This window comes from Hyperolius riggenbachi, chromosome 6, assembly GCF_040937935.1.
Source record: "Hyperolius riggenbachi isolate aHypRig1 chromosome 6, aHypRig1.pri, whole genome shotgun sequence".
In the NCBI taxonomy this organism is placed as follows: domain Eukaryota; kingdom Metazoa; phylum Chordata; class Amphibia; order Anura; family Hyperoliidae; genus Hyperolius; species Hyperolius riggenbachi.
This window is the reverse complement of record NC_090651.1, coordinates 254,968,081-254,988,035: the sequence shown is the minus strand read 5'-3', so window position 1 is coordinate 254,988,035 and position 19,955 is coordinate 254,968,081. Positions and strand designations below refer to the sequence as shown.

The window sequence follows — 19,955 nt, the reverse complement described above, 5'->3', positions numbered from 1 at the left end:
TAGAAAGAACATTTGCAATAAAAAGCTTTACATTTAAGAATATCCTTTTTACCATTCTAGTAGCATACATGTTTGTTTTTTCCTATTGATTGCTGTTCTTCAGCCACAATATTCATCTACGACACCCAGCTCTGCTGGAAAGAAGCGTATAGCTGACAGAGTTTCCAGGGATACTTGGCTACTGCTTACCAGATCTACTTTACAGCAATAGCACATTTACTATTCCATGTTAGTTTGATCTGACCGAGAGGACTGTGGTGATTGGAAATCTGCAGAAAGTTCACAATCTGCTGCCCTAACCTAAACTGGTAAATGACCCTTTGGAAAAAACGAAGGCTCGGTTCACAATGGCATTAAAAAAAATAATGCTAGGTACACACAATACATATGGTTTTCAGATTTACCTGCCAGATCAATTTTTTCCTACATGTACGATCTGAATTTCGATCAATTTTCCGATCGTTTTTCTGATCGATTTCCATAAAAGTGAATCGGTTAGGGTTAGACATCGAGATGGAGGGCTCGTGTGAAGATTAAGTTAGGGTAGACTATCGGTAATTTTATAGATATTCTACAAGCGGCTATCTCCGGTGCCCATGTTACATGTCTGCAGGTGTAAAGGCCCATACACACCTTAAACGGTTATTAACAAGAAAAATCTTTGCAGATCTCCCAGAAGCTTTGTGAGATCACAGTACAAACACTGATCTGCTCCTGGCATGTTCTACTATATGGAGAGGAGAAGGTGCAGGAGCTGGGACCAGCTAGGTGCAAAACAGCAGCAATAAGACATTCTTTTCCATACATGTTGTCAGCAAGCATTGGGGGACACCTGCCCATAATTGGCAAAGACACCCCAAACAGTCCAGTATTATTTTTTCTACATGTGCTTTTGAAAATAAATAAATCCCTGAAAATCCCCTATAAAGAGATGGACTAGTCCAAAACCTGTCACCTCTGTCAGATTTCTACTGCCTACTGTAAGTGACAGCAACATAGGAGAAAAGTAATTTATGGCTCATTTTACTGTGGAAAAATTAACTTCTTATTTGTATACGTTTGTAGATATTTTAAATTTTACAGTTTTTCACTGTAGTGCCCCTTTAATTAAAGATTATCAGACCGAGGAAAGTCTTTGGCCTGCCTAACTATACAGAAAGGATTTCAGTTTATAAATATATATACTGTATATAAAGAGACAGAGAGGGTGATAAATCTGCAGTGCTGTCCCTGTCACACTGATGGTTCTCTCTTGGAAGGCAGAGCAAGCATCAGCTTTGTGGCACTATAGAGGGCAGACAAACATGCAGAGGCAAAGTCTGTACAAAGTCACAGATGGTACGCTTGGTCACGAATCCTGCAACTGCTGGCAGATCTCTACAACCTTCAGCATCTACTGCTGCCAGGAACGTTACAGACAAGGAAGGGCAGGAACCTACAGGCTTATATGCTGAGCCAGAACCTACCCACACACACACACACTCACCCCACTCTTCCACACAGACACATCCCCCTCAGCGTCTCACATACCAGGAGTCATACCAGAACTGGAGGCATCAGTTTAACTATTCAGCCTTTAATAGCAACTTTTGTTATTTGATGATTGTTGTATCCATTTTTTTGTATACCTAACTGTTTCCTAAGCAGTGTATACTTTTTAGTTTCATCTAATACAAAATCAGCTAGGAAAATACATTCCCTTGTGGATCAAGAAAAATATTCAAACTCAGAATTATCCAGGCAGCTAAAGACAAGTAGAGATATACTGATAATGTCAAATAAGGCATTCTCTAGCTAACTGGGCCCAGGAGACCTGAATCAGGCATATTCGTTACAGAGGAGCCCAAGGGCAATGCTGAAGTTAACATTTTAATCTGAGATGTCCCTACACCCTATTATGTTTAATAGTAGTCAAGCTCTTGGCCAGTGTCACACAGCAAGAAAGCATTACCTATTTCCATTCTGGACAGAAAAATTGCTGTGCTGTACTAAGTGTGGCCACAGACAGGATGGCAGGCTGGTATCTCCTTCAGCTGGCCAGCCATTGAGCAGATACCACTGACATTACACACTATGCCAGAACATTGCCTACGGCAGTGTTGTACGGCAGTGTTTCAGCAAATGCTGAGGCACGTGTGGTAATGCAGTGATGACTGGGTGGACAAAGTCACAGCTACCCAGCATTTCCACTGACACACTACACTAACCTGATATGCAAGCAATACACATATACACCAGCAAGATTGGATTCTTTGTCCGTCACTGATCACTTGTTAGTCTGCTATTTTCCCCAATGGTCAGCTACACGGGTCGGTATTGTCCTGTGCTGCCGACCAACATACTATGTCTATAGTGTACACATCATAAGGTTGATTTAAAAAAAAGAAAATGCCCTTCTGTAAGGACTTTTCCACACTGCATGTTCTTTAGTGTAATTTTTGTACTGCGATTTTTTTTTTTTTGCCAATCGCAAGGGTACCGGGAATAACATAGTGATCGCAGTACCCTGTACACAGTAGTGCAATCCACTTTACACTCAGTCACAAAACTAGTGCCTGCTGTATTTTTCCTGCATTTGGGATTGGGTTTAATAAGTGGGAGCACATAAAAATTAAATAGCAAACGCAGTGCAATGCAATTTGCTTTGCGATCACCCATTTGAAAAACTTCCTGCTGCTTTTTATGTTCTTGTTGGGAATCATAATCACACCATCTGATCACACCCATAATCGTGTTGAAATGTGCGTTTATAAACTACTGTATATTCTGGCGTATAAGACTACTTTTTAACCCTTGAAAATCTTCTGAAGAGTTAGGGGTCGTCTTATACGCCAGGTGTCATTGATGCCGGGTGATACGCCCTATCCTGTTACAGACTCTCAGATCTCGCTGCTGAGGACTGTAGTGAAGCGGGGCAGGCACAGATGTGCGAGGTCTGAGAGGCAGAGAAGGAGGTAAATAGGATACAAGGGTGGGCCAGACAGCTGAAAGAGGCGTCTTATGGGCACAGTGCAATCTATTCTTCCATACCGTTCTGATAAACAGGGAGACCGGGAGAGCTGACCAATCCACTTAGGGAGAGAGAGAGTTGAAGAATCCAACCAGTCAATCCCTTGTATAGTGTTATATACTGGGTAGCACGTACAGTACAGCCCAGCACCAGTATCTGTTCATACATAGCACCAGTATATGATCTTTTTTCATTTTTATTTGGTGTGCTTTGGAAGAGGGGTAGTCTTATACAGCAAGTATATACCAAACTCTATATTTTAAATGGAAAAGTTGGGGGTTTTCTTATACGCCCAGTCGTCTTAAACGCCGGAATAAACGGTATGTACAATCGCATCACAGCCCGATTGCAATCACAATTTTCAGTATATGGCCCTTGTGGCACAATCAATCATATTACTGTGTGAAGGGGGTAATCATTCTGTGCAGAGAGAAAGGGGGGGGGGGGAATCACTTGAGTGCTGAGTTGTGCGACCCTGCAGCTATGCCTTAAAGCTGTAGTGGTCAATCAACTTCAGATTCTCACCTAAGGAGAGGGAGGCTCTGGGTCCCATAGAGCATTCCCTCTCCTCTCCCGGTGCCCGCTGTTGTCCTGGCTCCCCTGTAGTGGTATTCGACCGTTTCAGTCAAATACCGCTGTCTCCCGGCCGAAGGGAGGCTTCGGAAATGCTTCGGGAGCCCGAGTGCTCCCGAAGACGGGCCGCTCCGTCCAACTGCCAAAAACTGCTATTCACCAAGTGCTTTTAAAAATAAAGAAAACCATAAGAACCCCCCATGAGAAGATGGGCTAGTCCAAAATCTGTCAGTAATGTCAGATTTCTACAACTTACTGTAAGTGACAACAACATAGGAGAAAAGTAATTTATTGCTCATTTTACTCTGGAAGAAACGTACTTCTTATTTGTACGTGTTTACATGTATTTTAAATTTTAAAGAAAATCTGTAATGAAAAAAAACTCCCCTGGGGGGTACTCACCTCGGGTGGGGGAAGCCTCCAGATCCTATTGAGGCTTCTCCCGTCCTCCTCGGTCCCACGGCGGCGGAGAAAATCCTCCCGGAGCGGCGGCGATGTAAATATTTACCTTTTGGCTTCAGCGCAGGCGCAGTATCCGCTCTTCCGTCAGGCGTCTCTACTGCGCAGGCGCCTGCGCAGTAGAGCGGACGCGACGGAGATCGGCTATTTTTGCCTATCTCCGTCAGAAGAGCCGCAACAGCGCCCCCGCTGGAGCCCGAAAAGGTAAATATTGCACAGGCTGTTGGATTTGTCGCCTGTGCGTTCCGGTGGCTGCAGCGAGACCGCCATGGGACACAGGAGGACGGGGGAAGCCTCGATAGGATCCTGAGGCTTCCCCCTACTGAGGTGAGTACCTCCCAGGGGAGCTTTTTTTTCAGTACATGTTTTCTTTTTTTAAGATTTTCGTGACAGAGGTCCTTTAAGGTCCTAGAAATACTGATTAGACTGCTGCATTTTCAGTACTCCTGACACAGTCCTTTCCAGTGTGTAGGTTTTGGCACATGAATTTGTAAGCTACACCATAATCTATGTAGCTATTATCAGTTGCTGTATATGTTACGTAGTGTTACAGTATATTGCATATAAACTGCTCACACCTTGTTGGCTCTATATATTTCTGTTTTGCACCCAGGCTGGAGTCTCCTAACAGCTTGTGTTTATTGGCTCAAAGTACAGCAGATGCGTGTGGGATAGGGGTAGGCTCTGGCTGCTTCTGCTGATTACAGATAGTGTCCCAGTTCTCAGGGATGATTTATTGAATTGGCCCTTGCTTTGCCATATGAATGCATGTTTTGGAGCCCGACAATGACAGCACAGAGGGCAGTTAATATATCAGAAGTGCTCCACGCATGAATTAATGGGCAGTGCAGTTACAGGGTCCAGTTCATCACAAACATTGCTGAAAAAATGCAGAGGGTGGAAAATGTTATTTTTAAGTGTTTGTCTAAATGCAGCATCCCCTTTATTTTAACAGAAGACTGCTACAAACTGCTTTCATTACCAATTAACAAAGAACTTCTGAAATGATTGTGAGGGATTATGGTGGTATCTTTACCTCGGCCGGTTCACATCGGCCTTAAAAACGGTCCGTTTAGTGGAGCTAAATGGACCGGATCCTAACGAGGTGAACAGATCCAATGTTAAACAATAGGATCCGTTCACAATGTTAGGTTAGAACAGATCTGTTTGGCCTGTTCCGCCAAACGGATTGCAAGGTTGGGTGTGCATCGAATTTTCCGGATCAGTTTTTACACTGTTAGTTTTTGATCCGTGCAATGTGAGCCGGGCCTAATTGTGGGGTACCACTTATCTAATAGAGATATCTACGGAATGTCCTACAGAGTCGAGACTGAAGTGGCTGACTTGCCGGTATGTATTCCCATATAAGAGCAGCAGAGGTGTGGGGGCCAAACGATTGTCGACCTCCTCCCCACCACCTGTAAGGTAACAACTCTGTGTTTGCAATTGAAATCCATTTATAGTCTGAGTGGGCTGGCTGAGCAGCCTGGTTAATTTTAAAGAAAAAGTAGAATAAAAATGGTATTTTAAGCCTGCAAATAATGTAATGTGCCCGAACCTTTGTGGAATCAATGTTTAATGTCATGACCTGAATGAAGAATTTAGAAAAAACATGGTGTGGCAAGTCACATAACAGGCAGAGTTCTATTTTAACTTGATACAGCCGATCTAGAGTCTTTCCTTATGCTGAATACACACCATGCGTTTCCGCGGCGAATGCGTCCGTTGATACGCGGCGATTCGATTATTTCCGAGCATTTCCGAACGCATTTCGATGATTTTTAGGTCGATTGCCATGTAAAGTATGGCAAATCGACCTAACGATCCATCGAAGCTTGAATCGGACATGTCGGAAATAATCGAATCGATGCGTATCGACGGACGCATCGAACGCAGAAACTCATGGTGTGTATCTAGCATTAGCTACATTTTTCAAAGTCACTTCCTAACACAACAGACACATCTGAGAAAATCAGATTAGATTGTAAGATTGCAAGGGCAGGGCTCTCTCACCCTTTTGTGTTTGGGATTTTGTTACACATTTATTTATATTAATTCTGTCTTTGTTATTACTGATTCTGTATTTTGTACCAACTCTGTATTTTGTATATTGGTGTATATTATTTTCTGTATTATTTTGTGCCCCATGTTGGTTTCTTACTTTGTAATGCGTCACGGAATACGATGGCGCTGTATAAATCAATAACAACAATAATAATATTAAATAATATATATCCCTAAAAAGACACTATGCGATTTCTACAGCGATTTTTCCCACAACTTTTTGAGTGACAAGCAATTGTTTCTGTGATCTCGCGATGTGGGTACAGGTGCGTGATTACATGAATGACGCTTGCCGACTCACGGCAATAACGACCGTCACGGCAGATCGGATCTTTAAGATCACCGACGGCTCCACACAAAGTACTGCGATCACTTGACTTCCCATTTACTCCCGTTGTGTGCTGTCTCATGTATCCACTGGTAGGAAGATGGAATCGGGTACGCTTGTCGTCGGGGGATGTTGCTGGTATCCATCTTCTTGCATTGTCAGGGGAGTATTCAGTATTAAAGGCAGCTAGCCAGACAAGATGCAACTGACCAGAGGCAGCTTCAAAGCATTCTATTGACAAGTTTGTTACAGGGGAAATAGGGATAATTTGCATATTCAGTAGTGGTGCATTGTGGATAACCACAAATGTTCACTTATAGCTGAATTATTGCGAATTTTCTTCTCTTATCCCACTATACATTCCTAGTGGTTTGGGTCACCCCGAGCTGCTTGGTTACTCTGTTACAGTGGTATAAAAACACAAGCTTCAAGTTCACATCATCCTGTCAGGCAATAGTTGTAAGCTGCAGGCAAATAAGAACTAGTGTCTGTGTGACATGAAAATGACACAGGAGACAAAGTTTATGACTTTAAGGCTGCTTACACACTAAGACGTCTGAAACGCTCCCCCAACGCACAGCAATGTAACACAAGTGGGCTGTTCACACAGCCCACGTTGCGTTACATGTAACGCTGCACGTTCTGCCGAAAGTGCAGCATGCTACGGCGTTAGACTGTTTGCACATGCTCAGTGGGGGGCGGAGAGGAGGCGGGGAGATGCAGCTACAGTAGCCGCGCACATGGCTACTTAATATTCACTGCACTGGCGGCCGCTGATTGGCCGGCGGGACCACGTGATGCGGAGTGTCTCGCTCCGCATCACGTGGTCCCGCTAGCCAATCAGCGCCACTCTGGGAGACCTTATACGGATAGAGCCGCCTAACGCGGCTCACTCTTCCATCCTCTCCCGCACCACCATATGTTGCATTAGGTGCACGTTATGCGACCTTAACGTAACATCTTGGTGTGCAAGAAGCCTTAAATGTGATCTTCAATATTGATAAATGTATGTGAATCGAAAGACTTATCCTACAGAAATCTGGATGCAGCAAAGGAAAACTGATAAAACTAAACACAGTGGGCACAGACCTTGTAGAGCCAAGAACTTAATGTGAATAAGTTCTGTTGCACCATAACTCCCAGGATAGTGATGTTTGGAGTGGTTGTAAAAGTATTGCGGCTGAAGACTACAGTTATAGTGGGATTATACTCTCTATACTAACATTTCAGTAACTACTCTTAGTTGCTTAAAAGAACATTTGAAAACATTCCCTTTGTGTAAAAACCTTTATTTTCACTACAGAGAGCAGGAGAAGCTTGCTCATCACCGGTCATCAGCAAATGCAATCATTGCTGGCTAAAGTTCTCTGAGGCATGTGTCTTCACTCTGCCCTCTCCTTTTCTACTGAAGTGAGTTTGCGCCTGTTCATCAGGGGAGGGCAAACAAGATGCACAGTGCATGTTGCATATAGCGGCCAAAAATAAAAAAGGCATGCTGTAACTTTAAGGTGTTTATCCAGAAATTGTATGACTTGGATCACGGTCTTAGGGTACAATTTGCACCTAACCACAGGTAAGCAGTGTATTTGCTGAAGTAGGCATGAATCCTGAACACTTGCCATGGCTTCCTCCTCAGCCAGAGCACTGTGTTCTATACACAGATGAATAATGCTTACACTGAACCATAGAAGAAGCTGTTGTGAAACTATGCTCTGTGTTTGTTACTGCATAAGCCTTATGGCTGCCTGTGAGATAAGCCAAAGGTTGGTGCACAGATTGTCGAAATGGGAAAGCGTTCAATTGGGGATAAACCTCTCCAAGCGGTGCCTGTTCCAGCTTTTGGATTTAAAGGAGAGAAACTGGATTTTACAAATACTGCCACTGCCCTTTAATATGTTTTTTACATAAAGGCAGACTTGCATACAATATTTTTAGTAAAGTCTGTATAGCTGTGAATTTACTGCTGTTATATAATTTACCAAAATGAACTGAAAAATTCTAGCAATCACAAAAAAGAAAAAGAAAACACTTTTTTTATTCCCTGGTCTCTACTTGCTCCTGAAGTAGCTTACAGTCTAATAATAGCACCATAGTCATACACTACTGCAGAGCTGTTTTCAGACATAGGCAAACTAGGCAGTTTTTAAAGGCCCTCAGGTGCTGAAGGGGGACTAAAGGACCATGTCGATCACAACATTGTTTATGGAATTATAAGAGCTAGCTGCTGCTTATATGATGGGAGGATATGACAGAATTTTTGTTTAAGTATGGGGCAACATGTTCTCAGGGAAAGCTTCAATACCTTATTTATAATAAGGTGACAAAATGCAAACAGATTGTGACTTCTTTTATAAACATTTACCAATGGAGATAATTAGAGTTTTGACCCCCTACCATAATTACCCTAAGGTGTCAATCTGCAGCTCCAGTTACTTTAATGGAACTTTAGATGTGGTGAAAGTACGTTCACCATTAAGAGAGACCTGTGTTGAATTCAACTGCAACTGTGGATCAAATTAAGGCTTGGGTTCCCACTTGCGCCGGATCAGCAAGAGCGGACATGTCCGACCCGGGGGTCCGGCTGTAGCCTGAGACAGTTGCATATACAGGTATGAGCATTCAACAGCAGAACATGGTTGCTCAGCTGGGCGTCAAGCAGCATGTCAGTACAGCAATCGTAACTAAACTGTCACCTGAAATTATCTTTAATGATTGTTTCAGGTGATTATAGTTCACGATGTGTAAATAGCAGTACTCTGCTTTTAAAGAAACAAATCCCTCTTAGTCACCACCATCCCCACCTTTCCATGTATTTGGTTCTTAAACCTGTGTCATTTTGACAAGTCTGTGACAATGGACAGTAAGAAAATAAAGAATTTTAGGATATGTTCTCGATGGAGTCAGAAAAGAAGTCATGATGACAAAGTGAGTGTGACACGGATGTTTGGGACAACATGGAGTCCTAATATTTGTATCACTGGCATTCCAACTACAGCCTCTGCTCACGTGTCTTGCTTCCCAGGTGATTTCTCTTTATTTGTCTCTTTCTAGGTATTTTATTCCATTTTCTCCTTACCAAGATCCCTCTTCTGCTCTCTTCTCTCTGTTTAGCTAGACTCCGCCGCTGTCTTCCCGTTCCCATGCTCTGTGCTAGAGCTCTCTGTGCTATTAAGTAGCAACCTGCAGGGCAAACACAGCTGCGGGAGCCAGCATTAGAAGGTGGCAGCGGCACATCTTGCCTGTGCCCAACTAATGAGGCAGCACTTGACCAAAGTGACTTTAGAAAGCTCTGCCACTGAATCTCTAACTGTGTGAGGCGCCCCCACAATACACCCGCCAGAACTTGGCGTGAGCCAGAGCTGGAAGGGGCCCGTGTCTCTCCTGTCCGTGACACATCTGACGGCACAGACTTCTTAATTCCTTTCTCTTATTCCCTTAATCTGTCATCTTCATCAGGCTAGGGAAGTGGCAGCCAGCAAACCAGGGCTCTCGCACAATCATTCTCCACATTACAGCTGACAGAATGGTGCTAATAACTTATTGATCTAATGTTTGCTGAGCCCCACTGGGGCTGAAGAGCTGCCGCTGATTGGCTCGGAAAGCGGAGACTCTGCCCAGAGCAAAGCGGAAAGCTTTCAAACTGTCGTCTTCCTGAGGACCACGGAGAGCGGGGTGGGAAAGAAGTGGAGGGGGGTGAAAGAAATACACAGGAGGAGGAGGAGGAGGGGAAGGGAGCGGATGTGTGGGAGAGAGAATAATAATATCCACATAAAAGACGGCAATCATAAATGGAGCACGTAATAAAAGATGACAATGAATAAAACACAATTAAAACGAGCGGACTGGGAGAGTGAGTGGTGGGCTTCTATGTGGTCTTCCATGTATGTGAAATATGTAGCATCCGGCTCAGAGTGCAGAGTACAGTGGGGGTTAATGTGAGCCATCACTAGAATTCCCGCTTTGTATGAATGAATAAGGGCCCTTTTCCACTGCTAATTGCGATTGTGATCGCGCTGCATTGCAAATGTGCAAGCAGCAATTTCTACTTGCCACAGTTTGCGTCCTAGCCTTCGGAAACAGAGCGAAATCTAAATGAGAAACGTGAATGACGGCGAGTGTGTTGGAAGACAAAACAACATGCACCAGTGGGAACTGAGCACCATGATTTACATGCAAATTGTGGTGCTCTTGCAAAACGTCTGTGATCCGCTTTTTGAAGCGGATTGCAGCTTGTGTAAAAGGGCCCTTAGGCACATTATAATATTTTGTATAAAAAAAGGGGTAATGTATCTTTTCACTGTGAATATCAACATTGTGTGTTACTGCTTCTGTACCATTCATGACAAGATCACCATGTTGCACCTCCAGATCGACTGTAGTTATGTCAGACAGAAACTTCCTGGAGAAGGTGAAAGAATGACAGTAGCGAAATGGTGCACCGGAAAAGCATGGCCTCTTATGCAATCAGCAAAAATGTGTTTTCCAGCAGGAATAGCACAAGAACAAAATACTGTCCTCTCATTTGGGGGTTAATTCACAAAGCAACATGAGCCACATGAGTAAATTACGCTGTCCTGTAACAATAAAATCTGTATTCTGAATACTCTTCATGTAGACAGCTCTCAATTTTTCTTTCAATCTCATTTTTATTGGGTAATACACACTTCTCCAAAATATACATCAACTCAGAGTAAACTTCCTACAGAATAACATTATTACAACGACCTTATAACATATAAACAAATAAAGAGCTTCTAGACTTGGTTTCTGACCATTTAAACTCTATACCCCAGCCCAAGAAATACCCGAACATCTCAGAATTACTCATAGTTAGCCTCAGCTACAATTCTCATTACCTGTAACACACAATTAGCCTCTCAGAATTCGACAAAAAGATTTGAATCGGGATGACACCATTTATTGGCTAACCAGGCTTTTTCTTCCAAGTTAGCCAAGAAAGGGTATCATCCTGATTCAAAACCTCTTGATTTTACTGATGCCTGATACTGTTCAATACTCTACTGGAGTTCAACAAAATCCTATTCATTTACTGCTGTATATCTAACCTGCTTACACCCGGAGGAAGGAATAAGGGGAACACGGTAAAAGAGAGAACACATTTCATGTATGCGCCTGAAAGAACTGCATATATTGACCCATTATGGAAGAAAGATTTAATGGGATAATTATTATTTAGAATGTATTTAAAAATAAGAGACACAGTGGTACACGCTCTGACAAACATGACTATCAATATGAGAAATATCCAGGTATGACTGTATTTGAACTGTAACACTACAATATAAAAAAAAAAAACCTCAGCAAAAAAGTATCCTGCAACAAATCAGGTGTCAGCTTGAACATCCAGTCTCAGCTCAATGCCTCCCCCTACATGTAAACTGTATGTGTAAGTCTGAGATTTTTGACACATAAAGACATTTAAATGTTAAGTGCTTGCATCTGTTTTAGCCAACAAATATTTCACCTATTACAACCATCTTTCTACTGTGTAAGGCGAACACAATACCACATACAGCTACTAGTCCAGACTCTCCAAACTAAATAAGCAACAGCTAGCACAGCAAAACAGTCTATTTTTCTCTTATTTGAAGCCTTTACTTAACAGAGGCTTTGATGAGGTCATACAGTATATGTAAGAGCACTTTTGGGCCATGTACACTGTATATTCCTAGATATGCAACACTTATAGTTGCCTACCTGTACAGGCTTAAGGGCTCATTGACACCTGTAACATGTCCACAGGCAAATCCTCCACACTGTGCATGTTTGTGTGCCTCTAAAATGCCACATAGAATATAATAGATAGGAAACTGTATGCACTATCCATAAAAATGTAGCGCTAAATTAATGCACACATGCTTCCACTTCCTGTTACCAGATTCAGAAGTCATAGATTTCACATGAATTCATAAGCTTGAGGTGTCCATACATTATACATTCCTGTTTGTATAGTCCTGCCCACTATATAATCTTATTTGTACAGTCCTAGCTAATTTGATCAAATGTATGTAGTTGACTGAAAGCAAATGCTTTAGGTGGGCCCTCACACTAAACTGACTAGACAATACTGGACAATCAAGACTGTATAGTGTAGAGCCAGCTATATTGACTAGGGATGGTCAATGAGATGCAAATAATGTTGGGGTCATCCAGGGTTATGCAAATTCCGTATGCAAAAGTATGCAGCTTGAAAATGGACCTATCAAATACCATCAGTATGAAGTGCAGTTCAATTGGTCCATTTTCAGTCTGCATACATTGGTATATTCCTGCATTTGCATCTCATTGACTAATCCCTAATACATGCATCGACATTGCTATCACTCCTTGCCGACCACCTCATGCCAAATTGGCGCGAATATGGAGGCTCTCCTGGACCACCTAATGCAAATCGGCGTACAGTCCTGGGGGGGGGGGGGGGGGTTATTGCTGTGGATCGTGCGCATCCCCACTTGAGTGACGGCGCTCAGCTCCGTATCAGTCTACCAGCGGCGATAGTCGCTAGGAGACTGTTAGACTGTGAAACCGCTGTCTATTTACATTGAACAGCACTGCGATCTAAGGCAGAGCAGTACTGAGGACAGCCGTGTCACTCGGCTGTCCCCTGAGGTGGCACAAGAGCGATCGGCCCTCATAGGCTGATACGTACGACAGCCAATCGCTGTGGTTGGCTGGTGGGGGGAGGGAGGGGGGAAAAATAAATAAAAAAAGGTAATTTTATTTAAACAAATAAAAAATAAACCAACAACCCAGCTGCGATCAGAGCCCACCAACAGAAATCTCTGTTGGTGGCCAGAAAAAGGTATGTGTGTGTGTGTGTGGGGGGGGGGGAGATTCATATGTGTGCACCGTTGTATGGCTCTGCAGCGAGCTCTTAAAGCTGCAGAGCCCTAAATTGTAAAAAAAAATAGCCTGGTCACTAGGGGGGTGTAAGCCTATGGTCCTCAAGCGGTTAAAGGTTTGAGCTATTGTAAATAATATTCTAGTACAGTAAGTATTATACACTATCAACAATTAAATAAAATATATGAAATATTTCCTGTAATTACCTCTCCTAGAAGGCCCCCAAAAAGCAAGTAAAACTGATGCCACATCCACAAAGCATTTTGCCTTAATGTGAAAAGCACAGGCAATATACCCGGCTACCTGACAGGTGGTGTCATAATAAGGCAGGATAAGAATCTCAGGTTCAGGTTACTCGGAGAGCACCACGTATGCTTGCAAAACAAAGTCTTCAAGATTTTTTTTTTCCTGTCATAGAATTGTCACACTGCAAACAAAATGTGGAAAACCACCTAGTTCAATTAATTCGGCAGCACATAATCTAAGGCTCAGCATATCCATCTAACAGGGAAGAGGGTAAAGGTTGCCAGGAACATGACAACACAGTAAAGAAAGCAGTTGAACAGCAGAAGGTGAGGGCATGAATGAAGGATGTTTACCTCTCACCCTGTCATCTCCACACAGCACTGCTGACAATCAGGCTGAGGCCAGAAAGCCTTCACAACAAAGGTGGCAAGGTGATCCAATGCAGGCCAGCAAAATACACAGAGGGACAGACAGCAGCAAGAATCCTCCCATATTTACACATGTGCTCTCATTCAGGTATCAGCCTGAAGAGGGCTTCAGAGACACACACAGGTGCTGTTAAGTACATGGCTTACACATTATAAGATCTATTTAAGAACACATAAGCAATGTGCTTGGGCCAATTTTATACTACGGATACACTTTTCCTGTCACATGCATTCCAGAGTACAGCGCTGCTACTTGGAACATAGGCAACAGCTCCTGTCAACTTGGGCTACAGAACTAGAGCTGCCATCATGCCAATATACTTTGTACAGCTCTGTGAAACTGGCTTCCTCTTCATACATGCATGCCTTTAAAACAAATACGCTCCCAAGAGTAACCATTACTAATAAAACTGGATCTGAACCGCTTTCTTCCTTGAATTCTTGGGATCCCTTTGGCAGTTATTTCACCAATGGCTGAGCAATGTGGGGAATCCTGACAACGGGGACACAGAGTAATACAAGACTGGTGACTGAATATGACAAAAGGAAATGTCAGGATTTTATTGCTGCCTGGTTCCTGATCAGTGAGATCTTCACACCATGCCCTGATAGCGCCTGTCCCTGGGACAGCAAATGAGACAAAACCTCACCAACTGCCATAAAGACTGCAATAAAACATCAACAAAAATATAACAAAGGATTCAATTCCTACCCAATTGCTTAAAAAGGTTTGCAAAGAGTTTAACTGCTAAAATCCAATAGAACATAAACAGACAAGAAATGAAATAAACATGTAGGATATGCGTAATTCTTTGTACAATGCCTAGAAGCTATACAACCTGAGACTGTCTTTGGATGTCCAATAACTTAGTCAGAAATGCAGACAGACCTCAGGATGTTTGCACAGAACTTTGTCACTCTAAGCAGTACCAGTACTGACACAACATACATACATGTCTCTTTTTGTATGCACTCATAGCCCTACATCGGCCCTGGCCATATCTTGCTAACTAATCTCCTCCAACAACTCATTCACTTTGTCCTGTAAAGAGTGCTAAGCACGTACTTTATTAGAGTAGGTATCTGAGATGTGTCACAGACATCCATCCTGCAGCTCTCTCTGCCATCCGCTCTTCATGCTGTGCTGACTGGTTTTAGCACTTACTCTGCCTCCGTTTTTCACAGCTAGCTTCCCCCTTGTCAGCCTGTCTGTGTGCAGTGAGGTGAGCTTAGCACGCCCTGCCGTGCAGCTGCATGCACAGACCCGGCTGATGCCGACATTCCTGTCATGCTGATTGCACAGATAAACGAACTCCCATCTATCTCATGAAGTTTGGGGATGACAGCATGGAAAGATCAATCATCTGCCACAGGAGCTAACAATCTACACTAAAGTGGGATATAGGCAAGATATAAAGACATATAAATATACATGACATATGGCATTTATATTCTAACCACCTTAAATGTGTTTAGTTTACTCATAGGTAGCAATTATTCACTGTGGGGCAAGGGGGAGAAACATTCTACTTAGGAGAAGATGATCCAATATTTACCTAAGATGAGTTTTTACATTTCAGAAACTAAAATCCCCCTTAGACCACTTACTAAGTAACAGTCGTCACCTTTCTGCTGCCTTCAGCATCCAATCTCTGAATCGTTAGAGGTCTCTTTGGAGGTTTTGAACCTGCCTTGTCTGCATCTCTGTAAAGGTTGGTGGATCTTAAGATGGTCCAACCAAATGCTGCCCCTACCGTCTTCAACAAGATTCTATCTTCAGAACTGGATATATCCAGCTTCCTAAATTCTAAACTGTCTAATCATTATCAAAAAGTGAAGAAAAAAAAAGAAAGAAAAGCATTTCTAATATTTCAAGAATGTATGACTTTGTTATTCCCATTTCAATATCCTAAGTATATGTAGTCAACGAGGCACCACTAATTCTGGCTTGCATGCAAATTGTATGCTGCTTGTAATTGGGCCAATAAAAATCAATGGCAAGTGCACTGCCACAATTCCCAGCTGCATGCAATCTGCATTAGGCTGCGTCCACACTAGGTCCGGAAACGTATCCGTGGCTGCGTTTTTCAAACCTGATGAAAAACGGAGTCCCGGATACTAATGTTTAAAATAGCAGCCAGCCTCACCCAAGTAAAAAACGGATCCGTCTGCGTTTGCGGGGATCCGTTTTCAAAACCTGAACGGAAGGTCCGGACCTGCTGCATTTTCACGCAACGGATCAGGACCACGGATACACGCAGGGGTAGTGAAAGCAATGAGAAAACGCATCTCCAGCTCCACAGGCAAAAAACGGATGTGAAAACGGATAGCCTGAGCTTTATGATTGGCCCAAAAAATCCTCCCACTCCTTCCTAATGATGGAGACGTTTTCTGTCAGGGAAAAACCTGAACGGAAACGGATACAAAACTGATGCACTTTCATCAGTTTGCAGTACGGTGGTACTTCCCCTAATCTTCCCCGGCTCTGGACTGCAGTGTCCGTCCCGCAACTGGGTCTAGTGTGGACCTAGCCTACGGCTGTGTGCAAGCCAGAAAAATTATTAGCATCTTATGGACCAACTCTAACAATAGGCATGAAATCGTATTAGCAATGTATTGTGTGTCCTAATCCCTGGGCTCTCAACATGTGGCAGTGGGCTTGTGCTGAGCTAAGGGCTTCTTGAACTTGCCACAGCCAACCCATTATAGCCAATTTTGAAATGAAGAAAAAAAAATCAAACAGACAAACCTAAATATGTATTTTAGTCAATGAAAAACCTAAAGGAATGTTTAAAAAGCATTTAAACAAACAATAGAGAACTCCTTTCAAATATATATGTTTCACAAAGTATCTGACAGAAGGATATCCACAATAGGCGGTACCCTGAATACATAATAATAGTTAAAAAAAACCTGCCATAATCTTTTTTTGTGCCATAAACCTAAATTATGAAAGTTCACTATCAAGGGGACTGTAAAGCAAACACCAGGACTCACTTATACTCCTGTAACGGGGACCTGTTTCCTCTGCTATACTTCATGTCTGGCTGGTAAGGATGTGCTGGCAAGCCGTCACTCACACCTCCTCTTCCCCTCTCCAGTCTGATGACAAGCACGCTGTGTGCCTTCAGGTTATCACATGCCGCCTAATTCAACATTAAACAAACACACTGTGCCGTTCTGCCTCACAGGTGATACCAGGATATCCTGAATCGTCATGTATTGTGTTGATGAAAATGCAAGTGTGAAAGTGACTGAATGTGTATATATTCCATCCCTGGCACATTAACTCTAGACATGCCATTTAAAAACCCTGAAAAAAAGCAGAATGGGGCCATTATCTCTGCCAACCAATCAGGATCTAGCAATCATTCTCTAATGCAGATTTAAGCACCAAAGTAAATGTTTCTATTGATTTCTGAAATGTACAATGACGAGTAGGCTAGTTTCTGAATTCTTTTTTCGGACGTTTATTGGCGTAACAGACGATCTCCTCAGGTTTTGTCAGGCAGCAAAAATGTCACACACACACAACAAGACCAAGGAAGCAACCAGCTAAATTTACATATGTCTTGTAAGATATACGACATGTCAGCAACTGCAACGGCATCCATTTACTTTCATTAAGCAATAAAATCACCAGCACTAACACATATAAACCTGCCCATAAACAAGCTTTCTAAAAGTTCAAAATACAGTATTCATGATTACATAAATAGTTTCAGTTTCTAGATAATTTTATTAAACAGGCGGAGACAAGTTCTTCTACCCCCTGACCTCTAATTAACAATTAATTAACTGTGCCACATAAATCAGTAATCCGTAGTAGTAAGTACATACCATGTCCCTGATCTGCACGAATGCTAAACTCCCTCACACACAAGCACATTCCCATACATTGGATATTAGTTTATAGGAAAGCATATTACCAAAGCGGCAGCGACAGTTCCTCAGTGAAGTTGGCAGTGGAGCCGTGATTAAAGAAACAGGTGTGTGCAGACACACAGCCATAAGAAAAAGGACAAGTGTTTCAGGGGAAGGCAGGTGCAATGCCTCTTTCTCCCCCTCTGGGCAGGGCGAATTAGCTAAAGTGGATGGCTGGGATTGTGCTTGTTTACAGAGACACCTCGAGCCGCTTAAAGAGGCTTCTAAATCTGTGTTTAATGTGCAAACCTGCAGCTTTCTGGCCTGCCTTTGTCAGGAAGCCTGGGCTGCCTCATCCCTTTGTATGTCTTCTCCAATTAAGATTAAAGTGAGCGCTGTGCTCAGCTCATCCCTCTCTCTCCAGATAAAACCTCTGAGCTCCAGCCAGCACTGCACCTAGAGTCTTATCACCTGCTAATCTCATCCTTCCTACAGATAACAGGCACACTCTGCTCACCCAACTTTTCCCTGCTCTTATCTTCTGCATCCTCAGCACACAGGGAAGCAGAACAAATGCTCAGCCTTGTTCATGCAGGAAATCTCCCACAGTTTTCTGTACTACAAAACAGGGGGAAAAAGTTTCCACAGTTATTCAAAACAGCAACCTTCTGTCTAGCAGGATTCTAAAAATCCAAGATTTGTACCTGTGCTATAATTGGTCAACACAGGCTGAAGAAGACTGCTAAAGCTACATACACACGTCGGATTTTCACAAACGACGCGTCGTTTGGACGCCAAATCAGGCGTATGTACAGTACACACACCTGATTTGACGTCCAAACAACCCGTCGTTTGGATGTCCAAACGACGGGTCGTTTGCGAAAATCTGACGTGTGTACGAGCCTTAACACTTCAGCTTCACTACGCTAAACAGGGCTACAAAATGTAACAAATAGGGATGGTCAATAAGATGCTAATGAAATCAGGTGATATACATTTTATGCAGTTTGCTAGTGGATCAGTCGAATGCAGCTGCCGTCACACTTGATTGATCCCTTTTCAAGCAGCAGCATGTTTCAGAAAATTACCATAAAACTTGCATCAACTCGGAATTATTAGCATCTCACTGACTATCCCTAGTAGCGCACACTGATTAGTAGAGTGTGCAACCACATTGATACTACAACTAACCGCGTTGCTGCAGAGAAGGATTTAGGCCCGGTTCACATTAGCGGTGGCCGTCCGGAATCGCCGTGCCGGAGCCGGACCGCTTGCAGAACGGACGGAACGGACGAACGGCATAGCAATGAAAGCCTATGCGTCCGTTCACATGCGTCCGTTCTGCCGGACCGGAGCCGGACCGGAGCCGGACCGGATCCGGACTCCGGCGTCCGTTCCAACATGCGCTATTTTTTGGTCCGGCTCCTCCGGCAGCCGTATCCGGAGCGGAGCCGGACTGCACCATCCGGCCAATACAAAGCAATGAGAGCCGGAGAGCGCACAACACACTGGCTACAAAAACCGGACGTTCTACCCCACTTCCTATGCATTTTGGATGGGGACCACATGGGCCCAGCGTTCAAAGAGTGGGGCAGCAGCGATTTCATGCTGGAGCTCTTTTTGGCAGACACATGTCTGATATGTCTGACAAGGAGGCTAACAACAGGAAGGAGAGAATTCCCAGGTTTACGAGTAAAAAATGCCTGGATCCATGGTCCCAACTGCAGTCTCTGTATCCACGGATGGTCTCCACACGTCCACCTGTCTCCAACAATGACCCCAGACCCTTCTGCTGACCTCCCAGACCCCAGGTATTTACAGGATGTTATCTCCTTAAGAAACCGGATCCGGACCGCAACCGTGTTCACACCGCACGGAAACCGGATGCAAACGGACCGGATCCGGACCGGATCCGGATAGGAACCGTACGGATCAGGTCCGGTCCGGATACGGTGCGGTCCGGACATCCGGTGCGGTTTTTACTAAACCGCAAGTGTGAACGGGGCCTAAGATGAAACAAGGCCCAAGGCAAGGCTTTGGTTCCCTAAGATAGTCTTTCTGGTAAACTGAGGTGGAAGTTGGGTCAAAGAAGGTAGCAGTTAAGCCCCTTGACACCCAC

The 19,955-nt window shown here is 43.5% G+C and overlaps 1 protein-coding gene across 7 annotated transcripts in view; it reads right to left on the bottom strand.

Moving 5' to 3' along the window:
• The window catches only part of SAMD11 (sterile alpha motif domain containing 11), a 272,374-nt gene that overhangs the window by 70,641 nt on the left and 181,778 nt on the right, over positions 1 to 19,955 (bottom strand). The window lies entirely within an intron of this gene.